Source organism: Rhipicephalus sanguineus, chromosome 1 (genome assembly GCF_013339695.2).
Source record: "Rhipicephalus sanguineus isolate Rsan-2018 chromosome 1, BIME_Rsan_1.4, whole genome shotgun sequence".
Taxonomy (NCBI): Eukaryota; Metazoa; Arthropoda; class Arachnida; order Ixodida; family Ixodidae; genus Rhipicephalus; species Rhipicephalus sanguineus.
The window spans coordinates 84,247,599-84,261,200 of NC_051176.1; the positions used below are offsets into that span (position 1 = coordinate 84,247,599).

Here is a 13,602-nt window from a genome sequence, read left to right on the forward strand (position 1 = left end):
GCGCATGTCTATTTGACGATGATAACGAGTTATTAAATAGTGGCACGAACAGCGGTCGAGGATGTCAAAAGTATAATAATCATATTACAAGGTAATAATTTGTCTAAGGACGATGTATCGACTGCAGGGGTCTGTACTGTATACATCGGGCGATTGTACGGGTATTTGGTGAGTGGACCGTGCACAATCAACAAGCGGTGTCAAGAGAACACGGATGAGACGTGCATGTGCGCTTTAGGCGGCGATGAAGAATAACCAAGCACGACAACAGGCAGCGCAAGAAATAAATGAAAGGGGAAAAATTCCGGAATATCCCACTCATTGTGGGAATCGGTTTCCTGCAAAGCAACCAGCGAGGAGCTGCCTATGCCGCATTTTTGGCATTCAATGCAGACATTTCCTGTACGGGGTGGCCAGTTTTCCTAAAACAATTTGTCCACCGTTTTCAGGAGATCAGCTGTTACATCATCCTCATCAGCTTTTTTCACTATTTACATTCCCTCCAATGCTTTCCTTACTTCCTTTGTCATTACTGGCTGGATGTATAATACTTCAGCACTACTGCCATTATCGTCGTGGCTGTCCAGGCTAATGTACAGATGTCTGTAGAACTCCTCAGCTACCTTAACCATCTTATCCCTATTGGGCGTGACATTGCCTTCGTTCTATTTCAGTGTATATATCTGGTTTTCTGTCTGTGCCCATTTGTCTCTACACCGCTTTTCGGCTTCGTCCGCTCTTCAGAGCATGTTCAATTCTATCCGTATTATGCCTTTTTATATCGGACACTTTACGCCAGTTGATTAGCTTTGAAGGCTCTACGAGTTCTATTCTGTCAGGCTAGATGCTTTCATGCATTGCTTTTTCATAATGACGTCTATCGTGTCCTGGGAGAGCTCACTAGTGTCTTGTCTGACGACCGTGCCTCCCACTTCTGTTGCACGCTGTGTAGTGATACTGGTAATGTTATCATTCATTCCGTGAATGTTCAGGCCAGCTTCCTGGGTTACAACCGTCTATGGGTTCTGTAGCCAGATCCTGTATTCTGTACTTTCCGTTTGAGCGCAGGATCATTCAATAGTATCACGCAGTTACCCTTAGAAATGAAAGGCCGGATAGACATCACTCTTAGTGATCGCAAGAAACGCAAAGAGCCTGCGAGACGAAACCACACTTACCGCCGCGCGCCCACGCACGTGCAGATGTGTGAGCGATAGCCTAAAAAAATCTTGGAAGGAAACTAAAGGGTAATGACACTTCGGGCATCCGCGCAGGGTGGCAGCACTTGCTGGGCACAAGAAAAAGTTTGAAAACTGGCGCAATTTCCAAACATGCAGACGCGGCACCGTACATGTACGGTATCCACCATTTGGGGACGTGTTTGCGGAACTCACGCAACACCCGAGTAATTGTAAATGCAATTACACGGGTGTCCTTGCATTTCACCATCATCCAGACGTGGCCAAATAAGGCTGGGAACCGAACCCACGTCCTCGAGCTTGGCAGCGCGGTGACTTACGTGCTTAGCTACCAAGGTGGGAGAATTTGAACACAGACATTAGTATCGCACTAACTCGATTCTAAAGCGGGGGATTTATCGAGAGCTCGTTTCTAATGGAACCAACAGAATGAAGCTAAAGAGGGTATAGGGGACTATAATTGTATGTTTTAACTGTCGTATAGTAATTATGAAGTAAAATGAAATGAATTAAAGCGAGTGAGAAATCAACTTGCCGCAGCTAGGGATCGAACCTACAGCCTTCGGATGACGCCTCCCATGCTCTACCAATTGAACTACAGCGGCTCTCGCTTTCCCATTCACTTGATCGGGTAGGTATGTCAGTGTAATCCTCGGAGTGTTAGCCAGAGCTGTTCGCAGCCAATACAGCGAACAATGTGTGACAGAACTCTGACAGCTTCGGCCACGTGCGTCACAAAGAATGGCAAGTGGAATATAAACCCCTAGTCACTACAAAAAGCTTGGAAAGTGGAGGTTGTGAAAACATGTAAAGTGTGAAGACGTTTTCAATAGAGTGTTGTAAATGAAAACCTACCTGGCCTGCTGGCACAGGGTGTTCAGGAAGGCTCACAGATAGATAGCCCGCCAGCAGGCCGGTCGCCTCGTGCCACACCTACAGCAAGTCTGCGTTTTTTTTACAGAAAACAGCAGTTGTCAAGCTTGTGAACACGACGGCACTGGTTGGTCAGCACTGAAATATATACCCCCAGAGTGCATCCAAACGACAGAGCAAAACGTGTAGTGGTAGAATGCCTGCTTAGGGCTACAATACCATTGATTTGTTTTTACCAGCTAAGAGCCCGTGTTTTGTGAGTTGAGTAAAAAGTGTGGTTCCAATAGTCACCAGAAGATATTTTCGTTGACAAGCACATTGCGAATTAAAAAAAATATAACAGTATTATGTAGCTGGTTGAGACATACTAGTTTAAGGAATAAAACGACGGACACAAGAAAGAAGACGAAGACAAGCGCTTTCTTTGTGTTTGTCGTTTCATTACTTGTGCTATTATATCTCAGCCAGTTATGTCTAATATGTCTCAGCCAACTAGCCCAACATTTAATTCTTTTATAGTAATATGTACCTCTGGGCAAATATCCTTAAAAATTCTCGAGCTTTCCTTACTAGCGAGTACTTGGCTAACAACAACCCACAACCGTCTGGTACACCAATCCCCCTTTTTCGCGATGCCACAGCGCACCACAGTGCTGCCTTGTATGTTTTAACTGTCGTATAGTAATTATGAAGTAAAATGAAATGAATTAAAGCGAGTGAGAAATCAACTTGCCGCAGCTAGGGATCGAACCTACAGCCTTCGGATGACGCCTCCCATGCTCTACCAATTGAACTACAGCGGCTCTCGCTTTCCCATTCACTTGATCGGGTAGGTATGTCAGTGTAATCCTCGGAGTGTTAGCCAGAGCTGTTCGCAGCCAATACAGCGAACAATGTGTGGCAGAACTCTGACAGCTTCGGCCACGTGCGTCACAAAGAATGGCAAGTGGAATATAAACCCCTAGTCACTACAAAAAGCTTGGAAAGTGGAGGTTGTGAAAACATGTAAAGTGTGAAGACGTTTTCAATAGAGTGTTGTAAATGAAAACCTACCTGGCCTGCTGGCACAGGGTGTTCAGGAAGGCTCACAGATAGATAGCCCGCCAGCAGGCCGGTCGCCTCGTGCCACACGTACAGCAAGTCTGCGTTTTTTTTACAGAAAACAGCAGTTGTCAAGCTTGTGAACACGACGGCACTGGTTGGTCAGCACTGAAATATATACCCCCAGAGTGCATCCAAACGACAGAGCAAAACGTGTAGTGGTAGAGTGCCTGCTTAGGGCTACAATACCATTGATTTGTTTTTACCAGCTAAGAGCCCGTGTTTTGTGAGTTGAGTAAAAAGTGTGGTTCCAATAGTCACCAGAAGATATTTTCGTTGACAAGCACATTGCGAATTAAAAAAAAAATATAACAGTATTATGTAGCTGGTTGAGACATACTAGTTTAAGGAATAAACGACGGACACAAGAAAGAAGACGAAGACAAGCGCTTTCTTTGTGTTTGTCGTTTCATTACTTGTGCTATTATATCTCAGCCAGTTATGTCTAATATGTCTCAGCCAACTAGCCCAACATTTAATTCTTTTATAGTAATATGTACCTCTGGGCAAATATCCTTAAAAATTCTCGAGCTTTCCTTACTAGCGAGTACTTGGCTAACAACAACCCACAACCGTCTGGTACACCAATCCCCCTTTTTCGCGATGCCACAGCGCACCACAGTGCTGCCTTGTATGTTTTAACTGTCGTATAGTAATTATGAAGTAAAAGGAAATGAATTAAAGTGGGTGAGAAATCAACTTGCCGCAACTAGGGATCGAACCTACAGCGGCGGTCGCTTTCCCATTCACTTTATCTATTAGGTATGTCAGTGTAATCCTCGGAGTGTTAGCCAGAGCGGTTCGCAGCCAATACGGCAAACGATGTGCGGCAGAACTCTGACAGCTTCGGCCACGTGCGTCACTAAGAATGACAAGAGGAACCTAACCCTTAGTCACTACCACGGGCGTGGCCAGAAATTTTTTTTCGGGGGGGGGGTGGTTCAGGCATACTTGATGTATATTCGTGCGTGCGTTTGTATGTGTGCGTGTATATATACGCAAGCAAAATTGAAAAATTTCAGGGGTGGTTTGAACGCCCCCCCAACTCCACCCTTGGCTACGCCCTTGGTCACTACAGAAAGCTTGGAAAGTGGAGGTTGGGAAAACGTGTAAAGTGTGAAGACGTTTGCAATAGAGTGTTGTAAATAAGTACCTACCTGGCCTGCTGGCACAGGGTGTTCAGGATGATAGCCCGCCAGCAGGCCGGTCACCTCGTGCCACACGTACAGCAAGTCTGCGCTTTTTTTACAGAAAAGAGCAGTTGTCAAGCTTCTGAACACCAAGGCACTGGTTGGTCAGCACTGAAATATATACCCCCCAGAGTGCAGCCAAACGACAGAGCAAAACGTGTAGTGGTAGAATGCCTGCTTAGGGCTACCATGCTGTTGATTTGTTTTTACCAGCAAAGAGCCTGTGTTTTGTGACTTGAGTAAAAAGTGTAGTTCCAATAGTCACTAGAAGATATTTCCGTTCACAAGCACATTGCGACTTTTAAAAAATTGTAACAGTATTGGAAAGTTTTGAACACAAAAAAAAGAAATGAAAGAGTGTGTTAGACAGATCGAAATGCAAATGTGACTGGCTGAGACATATTAGCGCAAGGAATAAAACGACGGACACAAGAAAGAAGACGAAGACAAGCGCTTTCATTGTGTTCGTCGTTTCATTCCTTGTGCTCTTATATCTCAGCCACTTATGCCTAATATGTCTCAGCCAACTAGCCCAACATTTAATTCTTTTATAGTACTATGTACCTCTGGGCAAACAGTCTTAAACATTCTCGAGCTTTTCCTTACTAGCGGGTACTTGGCTACCACAACTGACGACCGTCTAGCCAAAGACAACTGGCACACCAGTCCGCCTTTTTCACGATGCCACAGGGCACGCGCCAATCCCCTAGCGGTAAAGTCGCGAAACGCCTCTTGATCTCGGAGGCTTTCTTTCTGGCGATACCAGTTGTACCGGCCCTAACAAAATCCTTCCAAAAGGGCAGAGGGCAGCAGAGGAAAACGTAAAAGGTGGATTCCTCGATGTCTGTTTTGCTAGTTATCTTTAAAGTCATGCATACGTCCACCGAATAGGTTCTCCCATTTATGGACATGTCTTTTCAGCACGGCTTATTATTTCTGATTTGACATGATACGGGCAAGCTCTGGCATGTTTGCGCTTTGCATTTCGCACTAAGGACTAATAGAATAGTAAATCTATCAGGGCTTTTTCAATCTGATGCTAGACACTACTGCGTCCAAGCCGCATAAGCAAGCATGCGAAAGTTCCTCATCAGGCTTTTAACATTTCAATTAAAAACTGCGAATGATGGCCACTTATGTTTTCTATGGCTTCATAAGGTTGTACCTAACAAAGCGGGCCCCTCGAACCATTACCCTTCTTTAGTTTACCTTATTTTAAGAAGTTAGATATGACCTCGTACTCGTACGCTGCCGCTCTTGCAGCATAGAGAAGCGACGGTGACTGGGTATAATTGGCGAGGCCAGCTAATCTAGAAAATGACCAAGATGGTTGCTATTGTAAAGCGAGTGGCTACTGGAAATACATAATTAAACTTTACGTATTAGTATACGGTTATTTACATGTATATGTCGCTGCATCCTGAAAGGTCTGTGTATCATAAAACCCCTTTCGTCAACTCCAATATAAAATGTTCGCAACGCTCGATCAGTTACCAAACCTGACCATTTTATGATGCCGTAAATGTTAACGTTATTTTATTACAGGATTTCGCCATATACATTTCAGCATCCATTCTACCTCTGGTACCAAGCAACACTGGCTGTCACACCCACACAGGGTCTTAGAATTTCCTACAAGGAAAATTGGTGCGGGACGCTGTCGAAATTATTCCACACAATCAGCGAATTGGCACTGTTCTCGGAGAGCACCAACGTTTTGAAAGTGCTTCGTCTGTCATAGTGGTTCGCTCAAGCTGTTAAAGCTTGAGTTCCAGCCGTGCGGAGCGTCTGCGAAATTGGCGAAGCGGGTGAGGGCAAAGCAAAGAGAGTGGGAAAGCATAGGAGAGCAGAGCAAGGCATTGCTAAGAGAGGGAGAGGAGCAGCCGAGCAGGGCCGCCTCCCAGTCCACTCGGGTTGGATTGGGGCTGGGGGGTAAAGAAGAATTGAGCTGGCATGCCCATACTATGTGGCAGGCGTCAGCCACCTCACAGTACTGGCAGAAGGCGGAAGAGTCAAAATGTTTGAGCACTGCCGGGCACAGTAGCGCATTAGTGAATATTCGGAGAATTCTCCCGTCCGCCTTCTTGAAACTCTTGCAGAACGCAGGGAAGCGGTGGTGGTAGTGCCAATAATGAGCTATTACATCTTTAATAAAAACTGAGGATAGTTTTCTTGTGAATCAGGAGGGTCATCGGTGGGCGAGTGAGTGGCCCGGAGAATGAGAGCGCGGGCGGCAGCCTGCGCTGCCTGCCAGTCAACGAGGCTGCGACTTGATCTTTCCCCTCCCTCCGCACACTCTTACACGGGAAGGTTTTGATAAAAATATCTCGTCAGTCGTGTCTTTCAATGAAGATGTCCTTACTGGATTGCAACCAATGATAACACGTATTTGAAAGTACGAGATCAAAAGGTGCCTCGTAGATCAATTGTGCGAGATATTGGCGTTTAATAGCATCGACACCGTGGTCAAAGAAGCTAATTAGAGGCTAACAGACTCACTCGGACTCAGATCGAGCCGTGAGTATGAGTGAGTGAGTCCGCGTGAGTAATATTTTGGTGAGTTTGAGTCCGAGTGAGGCTGGGTGAGAAAATTTTTAGTTAGTCTGGGTCCAAGTGAGTCCGCCTGAGGAAAATTTTGGTGGGTATGAATCCAAGAGAGCCTTAAGAGCAAAATATTTCTTGAGTGAGTCTGGGTGAGCTCCAGCTTTTCTGCCACGCGAAACGCGCCTTTGGTGGTCTTGTGAACAACCAACCGCCACCTGCATCACGAGTTCGCGTCGGCTGCCACGACTGTTGCGGGCGCTCTCTCCCACTCTCTCCTAGCAGACCCTTTCAACGGAAAGAAGGGGAAACTTGCACGGGGGTACAAAGGCTGGTGTTCTCGCCTCGGCAGTGCATCGCGGGGGGGTCACGCATATTTACGTCTCAGGGGGCATTGTTGCAGCACCCCGGAAGCCTTCGCTGAGAAGAGTCGACGCGGTGCTCATGTGCACGCGGTTTTGTGTGCTCACGCTGCCATCTATCTTTACATAGCCCCCACTCTGGGTCCCGCCTCCCTCGGCGCTCTCTGAAACCGAAACTGCGACAGGGCGCTATAAAACCGTCTCCAATTAATTAACGGTCGCGCGCTCGAGCAAACGAGCTTTCCAGCCGCGATAACTGGGTCGTTGACTACTTATCGCAACAGAAAAAACAAGATGCATAATTTGGGTGTCCGTGCTCCTTTAAGCAGAGTGGAAAGCGCGTAAACTCTTACGTTTAACGTGACTGACTACGAGACAGACAGGTTTGTCGGAGCTGTAGCGAAGCGTTGGAAGTCTCGCCCTCTCGGGCGCTCTCTAGTGGGTCGTCCCCTTCGGCTCTTCGGCCCTCGCGCTCAGAGTCCGCGCTCTGTCTTGACTGTCGCCGTTGTGCTTCGTCGACTAGTGCCGTCAATAAACGCCTTTATAATTTGGTGGAGAGTGCTACGCCGTCCAACCAGCTTCGGTCCGTTCGATGCCCCTGGCGCTTCGATCCCGTACCGTGCCCTCTACCATGCCTCAAGACGCCGCCCAGCAAACGCTTCCCCCTGTACCGACACCATGCTCCGGTTCCCCCCGCATCCGCGACCCTCCTATATTCACCGGCGCGGATGGCACTGACGTGGAGGACTGGCTCGCGATATACGAGCGCGTGAGCGTACCCAACAAATGGGATGAGGCAGGAAAGCTGAGCAACCTGGTTTTCTACCTCGCGGGTGTGGCCAGCCTGTGGTACAACAACCACGCAACCGATTTCCTTACGTGGCCTGATTTCAAGACCGCCATCATCAACGTGTTTGGCCGACCTGCCGTACGTAAACTGCAAGCCGAACAGCGTTTACGTGAACGAGCTCAGCAGACCGGTGAGTCGTTTACCAGCTACATCGAAGACGTCCTCAACTTGTGCAAGAAGGCCGACGTAACCATGTCTGAGTCTGACAAGATCCGACACGTTATGAAAGGCATCGACGACGATGCCTTCACCATGCTGCTCGCCAAGAACCCTCGTACCGTGACAGAGGTGATCACGCTCTGTCAAAGCTACGAGGAGCTGCGCCGGCAGCGGTTGCTGACCCGTGACCTCCATCACGCGACGCCGACCTCGCTGGCTTGTCGGCCATTTCTGATCACTCGGGCTTGCTCGCCGAGGTCAAGTCATTTGTACGCGAGGAAATTGCCCGCGAGCTTTCTCTACTGACCTTGCCTCAGTCGCAGCATGTTGAACAGCCGTCGACCACACTGCTGCCTCCCTTACGCCGCGCTATTCAACAGGAAATCGCGGAGGTCATGCCGGAATACCACCAGCCACCTCCGGCGCTTGCGCCACTCAGTTACGCGCAAGTTGTAGCCAGGCCACCCCCAGCGATCCCCGTGTCTGCCCCACATCCTTACGCCGAAGTCGTCGCCAGACCACAGGCCTTCCAGGCGAGTGTGCCGGCTGCGTACGCCGACGTCATTCCTAGGCCACGACTGCAGCCCACCATGCAGTCCTATCAGCCGCCGCCCCGTCCATCGCGTCTTGGGCCATGGATGGGACCCACCCCGGCGAACCGATGGCGCACTTCCGACAACCGCCCCATCTGCTTTGCGTGCGGTTGCGCCGGTCACGTCGCCCGCTATTGCAATCGCGTGCAGTCGCCTCAAGTCGCCTTAACCATGCCAAGCCAGTCGAGCCGCCCGTATTACGATTCACCGCAGCCTATGTCACCGCCGTCTCGCCCAGCGCCCTCTACCCGCCGTTCACCGTCACCACGACGCCGCTCACTGTCCCCGATGCGGCCACGTCTGGTCCCACGTGACCAGGAAAACTAGTCGTCGCAGTCCACGAGGCAAGGGCTGCGACGCGATCGAACTGTGAAAGCCCTCAGCGAAGCCCATCGAACGTGATAGACGTGTTTGTAGAAGGTGTTCGTGCATCTGCCCTTATCGACACTAGAGCCGCTGTATCCGTTATGGACGCAAAGCTTAGCCGAATACTGCGCAAAGTGACGACGCCACTTTCCGGGCTCTCCCTCCGTACAGCCAGCGCCCAACGTATTCACCCTACAGTGGTGTGCACAGCCCGCGTCATGATTAAGGACGCTATGTACGCCGTCGAACTGATCATAATTCCTGCCTGCTCTCACGACGTCATCCTCGGATGGGATTTTCTCTCCCGCCACGACGCCGTCATTCATTGCGCACCAGCCGAAATAGAGCTGTCACCATTCTCTAATTTGACGCCGGAAGACAGTCCATCGGCTGCGAGCAAGGTACTCGTCAAAGAGGACATCAAATTGCCTGCAAACTCGTCAACGGCGGTGTCCGTCTACTGCGCCAGTCTATCCGACACCGTTGCACTCCTCTCGCCATATGACCGTATTTGCACGAGGAAAGGCTTGCTGGTGCCTTTCGCGACCGTTCAAATCACTCAGGGAAGAAACTCTATTTTTGTAATCAACCCCTCCCCGTACAGTGTTACGTTGGTGCGAGGGGAATGTCTCGGCAGCGTGGAACTCCTCGAAGACGCACAAGTTATGGACGAACCCGATGACACGCACGGCCGCAGTTCCAGTACGCTCAGTGCTGTTTCGATGTCTGGTTCATCACCCGCTGACGTGTTTGGTTCCACCATAGCTGACAACCTTACGCAGGTCCAGCGTTCCCAGCTTCTGGACCTGTTGGAAGAATTTCGCTCTTCTTTCGATGTCGCCAAAAACGCCTCTCGGCCGCACATCGGCCGTTACGCACGGCATCGATACTGGCGCCCACCTGCCACTGCGGCAACGTCCATGTCGCGTATCTCCCACAGAACGCCGTGTAATCACCGAGCAAGTCGACGACATGCTTCGACGCGATGTTATTCGACCCTTGAACAGCCCCTGGGCGTCTCCTGTCGTTCTTGTTGCGAAGAAGGACGGTTCTGTGCGGTTCTGTGTCGACTACAGACGACTCAACAAGATCACTCGTAAGGACGTGTATCCACTGCCGCGAATAGACGATGCGATTGACAGCCTGCAAGGCGCCGAATTCTTTTCATCTCTCGATTTGCGCTCAGGGTACTGGCAAGTACCTATGGCTGACGACGCTCGACCGAAGACCGCCTTTGTCACGCCCGACGGCCTGTACGAATTCAACGTCATGCCGTTTGGGCTCTGTAATGCGCCCGCCACCTTTGAGCGCATGATGGATACCGTTCTGCGCAACCTGAAATGGCACACGTGCTTGTGCTACCTCGACGACGTCGTCGTTTTTGCTCCGGACTTTTCCACCCATCTTCAACGCCTACGGCATGTTTTGACGCGTTTGAGCGACGCCGGTCTGCAACTGAACCTAAAGAAGTGCCGATTTGCAGCACGGCAGCTGACAATCCTCGGCTACGTCGTGTCCAAGGACGGAATTCTCCCCGATCCAGGCAAACTTCGCGCCGTGACCGAGTTCCCGAAACCTATGTCCGTCAAAGAACTGCGCAGTTTCGTAAGACTGTGTTCCTACTTTCGGCGCTTGATTCGAAATTTCGCGACTATCATATCGCCTCTGACGAAGCTCCTCGGAAGTAACGGGCCTCTCCATTCATGGTCGTCCGAGTGCGACGACGCTTTCGAAAAGCTCCGCCGTTTGTTGACGTCGCCTCCCATACTACGCCACTACGACCCTACGGCTCCTACAGAGGTACACACAGACGCTAGTGGTGTTGGCCTTGGCGCTGTCCTTGCGCAGCGCAAACCAGGGTTCCCTGAATACGTCGTGGCGTATGCAAGTCGTACGCTTACTAAAGCCGAGGCGAATTACACCGTCACCGAAAAGGAATGCCTGGCGATCATCTGGGCCCTTACGAAATTCCGACCTTATTTGTATGGTCGCCCATTTGATGTGATCACCGACCACCATGCACTATGCTGGTTGTCGTCACTGAAGGATCCCTCAGGCCGCCTCGCCCGCTGGGCACTTCGCCTACAGGACTACGATATCCGCGTGCTGTACCGCAATGGACGCCAGCATGCTGACGCCGACGCACTCTCGCGCTCCCCCTTGCCTGACGACAATACTCATAGCTCAGTGTCTCACAATGCCGTTTCTTCTATCGACATTCACACCATCGCTACTGAACAGCGCAAGGATCACTGGATCGCCTCATTGATAGACTTGCTGACTGATCCATCGGCAACACCATTCACTCGCGCGTTGCGTCGTCAAGCCCACCATTTCGCCGTTCGCGACGACCTCCTCCACCGACGCAATTACGGCGACGGCCGCCAGTGGCTACTCGTAATACCCCGCGGTCTGCGTTCTGACATATGCGAATCGTTCCACTCTGATCCGCAGTGCGCACACTCTGGGGTATCGAAAACCTACCACCGCATTCGCCAACGGTACTTTTGGCGAGGGATGTACCGCTACGTGCAGAAGTTCGTTCGCTCCTGCATCGATTGTCAGCGCCACAAAACATCAACGCACCTGTCGCCGGCAGTTCTGCAACCTCTGCCTTGCCCTGACCGTCCGTTCGGGCGCGTTGGCATAGACTTGTATGGACCACTTCCTCTAACGTCGGCTGGTAACCGCTGGGCCATCGTCGCTGTTGACCACCTTACGCGATACGCCGAAACTGCCGCCCTCCCATCGGCTACAGCGCGCGATGTTGCTTCCTTCCTGCTGCACCGATTCATGCTGCGCCACGGGCCACCCCAGGAGCTGCTCAGCGATCGAGGTCGTGTCTTCTCGTCGGAAGTCGTCGAAGCCATCCTGAAAGAGTGCAGCGTTGTTCACCGGAAAACTACTGCCTACCACCCGCAGACGAATGGCCTCACCGAACGCTTTAACCGCACGCTCGGCGACATGCTCTCCATGTACGTCGCCGCCGATCACACCAATTGGGATGCCATTCTGCCTTTCGTCACCTACGCCTATAATACCGCCCCTCAGAGCACTACTGGTTTCTCCCCCTTTCTCTTATTGTACGGCAGACACCCGTCGCACACAATCGACACAATCCTTCCATACAAGCCGGATCCGTCTGAGTGTGCGCCTATTTCTGCCACAGCCAGACTTGCTGAGGAGTGTCGGGAGCTTGCCAAGACGTTTACTACGCATGACCAAGAGCGGCAAAAGAGCATTCGCAGTGACACCACCACTTCTGCGCCCACGTTCCGCTCTGGAGCACTCGTATGGCTCTCAGTCCCTACCAATGCACCTGGCCTCTCTTCCAAACTGCTGCCCAAGTACGACGGCCCCTACCGTGTCGTCGAACGCACATCCCCGGTCAACTACCTGATCGAGCCCATTGAACCATCTTCGCACATGCGCCGTCGAGGGCGCGACATTGTCAACGTGGAGCGCCTGAAGCCCTATCATGACCCGCTCATAGTCACAAGCAGTTAGGTCGCCAGGCGGCTCCCTTTTTCGTACCCGGGGTAATTGTAGCGAAGCGTTGGAAGTCTATGTAATGGGTCGCCCTCTCGGGCGCTCTCTAGTGGGTCGTCCCCTTCGGCTCTTCTCTGACAGCACGCTCCTCGCGCTCAGAGTCCGCGCTCTGTCTTGACTGTCGCCGTTGTGCTTCGTCGACTAGTGCCGTCAATAAACGCCTTTATAGAGCAAATAAATTTGCATGCAATGTGGTACTAATGCAGGAACCTAATGTGTATCGTTGTCCGCCTTTTGATATCTCCTTTATACATTCATGAAAGTTCTCAAAACTCAAACGTAGAAAATTGCACACTGCGATCATACAAATGCCTGCAGTTCTACTTGATGCAGGTACTCCAGGACCGGACGAAGCCATCTTCATTCATAACTGTTAGTTCGGGTATCGATATGCACACTGACAGCAACGAAAAAAAGATCATGAAAGACTGCGTGAAACAGTTCGTTGAAGCGCTGAGACTAGAACTGGAGTAAATAATTTGCACCACAGTTTAACCCATATATGCCTAGTGCCCTACATATAGGACGCTTCTTTGATGCACTCCAACATCGCCATTTCTTTAGCTGATGACTAGCGCCACGTACAGCACATCAAGCAGGCCTCAAAGAGGCCTGCTTGATTTGCTGTACGTGGCGCAACTGGTGCAATATTGTCACGTGGGTCGTGACGTCGACGAGGTGAGGTGTCCAAGATGAAACTCTTTATTTGGCCGAACTTGTAGCCGAGAAACGGAAATTTAATTTACAGCAATACTCACGGTATGTACTGATAGCGGCGAACAGAGCGTGGACCGTCGATGAACTGACAAGCGGTCAAGC

The 13,602-nt window shown here is 50.6% G+C and overlaps 1 long non-coding RNA gene across 1 annotated transcript in view; it reads right to left on the reverse strand.

The window, feature by feature from the left end:
- Positions 1 to 4,368: 4,368 nt before the first annotated feature.
- Positions 4,369 to 13,602, reverse strand: part of LOC119393526 (uncharacterized) — a 30,296-nt gene continuing 21,062 nt past the window's right edge. The window contains exon 3 of the long non-coding RNA XR_005183922.2: positions 4,369 to 4,407. This is a non-coding gene — a long non-coding RNA (uncharacterized LOC119393526). The remainder of the gene's footprint in view (positions 4,408 to 13,602) is intronic.